This window comes from Amphimedon queenslandica, unplaced genomic scaffold, assembly GCF_000090795.2.
Source record: "Amphimedon queenslandica unplaced genomic scaffold, v1.1 AMPQUscaffold_9926, whole genome shotgun sequence".
Lineage (NCBI taxonomy): Eukaryota > Metazoa > Porifera > Demospongiae > Haplosclerida > Niphatidae > Amphimedon > Amphimedon queenslandica.
In genome coordinates this window covers 3,139-4,642 of record NW_003549803.1, presented here as the reverse complement: position 1 = coordinate 4,642, position 1,504 = coordinate 3,139, and positions in this window count along the sequence as shown.

The window sequence follows — 1,504 nt, the reverse complement described above, 5'->3', positions numbered from 1 at the left end:
AACACAATTAATACATTATGATATTTACTTATTTTAAGGTACTCATGATCTTCAGGAATTCACATTAATTAATATCACATCAAATTCTGTTTGTGTTCAGTTTCAGTATGTCAGTGGCAGTACACCTTATATTGATGTGATTCTGCTTGCTGATGATATAGACTATATTATTGATGGTTTTGATATATCTCCCAATGATCAGTTGAACTTTATTCAGTGTATTACTAACATACCAGCTGGTAATAACTTAACACTGTATGCATGTGAATGGGCAACCATATGGAACTGTATATCTAATTGTCCTGCTGTAATAACTGGTATTAATATTACTAATGACTTCACATCTTCATTTCTAATGTCATCAGTTCATTCATCATCAGTATCACTCACATCAACAGTGTTGACTACTCCATCAATGATGTCTGTACCATTGATAATACCTACTTCACCAGTAGCAACTACTTCATCAGTTACAACTACTTTCACTTTAACAGATACTACTAATTCAATAATTTCAATTACTTCATCAATGACATCTTCACCAACAAGAATGCCTACTTTATCTGTATCAACTCTATCAATAATGTCTGATTTTGAAATGTTTCCTTCATCAGTGCTGACTACTTCAACTACTTCATCAGTATCAAGTTCAACAGTACATCAAGTTATAAGTAGCATAATCATAGATGATAGCACACATACTCGTACCATCAGTAGTTCTACTTATATTCCTACCTCTAGATTAACTAGTACATTAGTGACAGGTACAGTGTATGTTCATTTGTGTAGTTATAATGTACTTTATTGTATACATAGGTATTTCAACTGCTTCATCCTCATCTGTTATAGCATGTTCATCCTTAGCTTCTTCATCCATTGCTCTTTCATTCTTATCTTTGTTATCCCCAACTTCTTTATCTTCATCTCTATACTCTTCATCCCCAACTCCTTCATTGACAGCTCCTTCATCCATATCTTCTTCATCATCAATTATTGGACTGGCTTCTGGGATATCAATTGCACTACTAATTATAATAATTGGTATGTACATTATAATCAAATGTTGTCATTAATATGTACATTGTAGTTGTTATAGTAATTGTAGTGGTAGCAGCAACAGTTCGATTTAAAAAGAGAAGAGGAAGAATGGAAGTGACTACTGGTAACATCTATTCTACTGGACCAAATATGGTAAGGAAAACTTTATCATTTTAATGAAAGCATAAATTATAATAAATTTTAGATCCCATTGAATGTTGTAGTGAGAGATGATCCTCCTCCTAATACTCCTCCAGCAGTAGTTCCCCCACCTATTTACACAGAGGTACGTCGCTTTAAGGATAAGAGTGAGAGAGGAGTGTATGATAAAGTGTCTCGTGTGTCAGCTAATGGACATCAAACAGATCACAATGTTGATAGCAATGGAAGCTATTATTCTACTCTCAATGCACAATCAGGAACTGTATACGACACATTGCAGCACAATAATAATAGTAATCCAGTA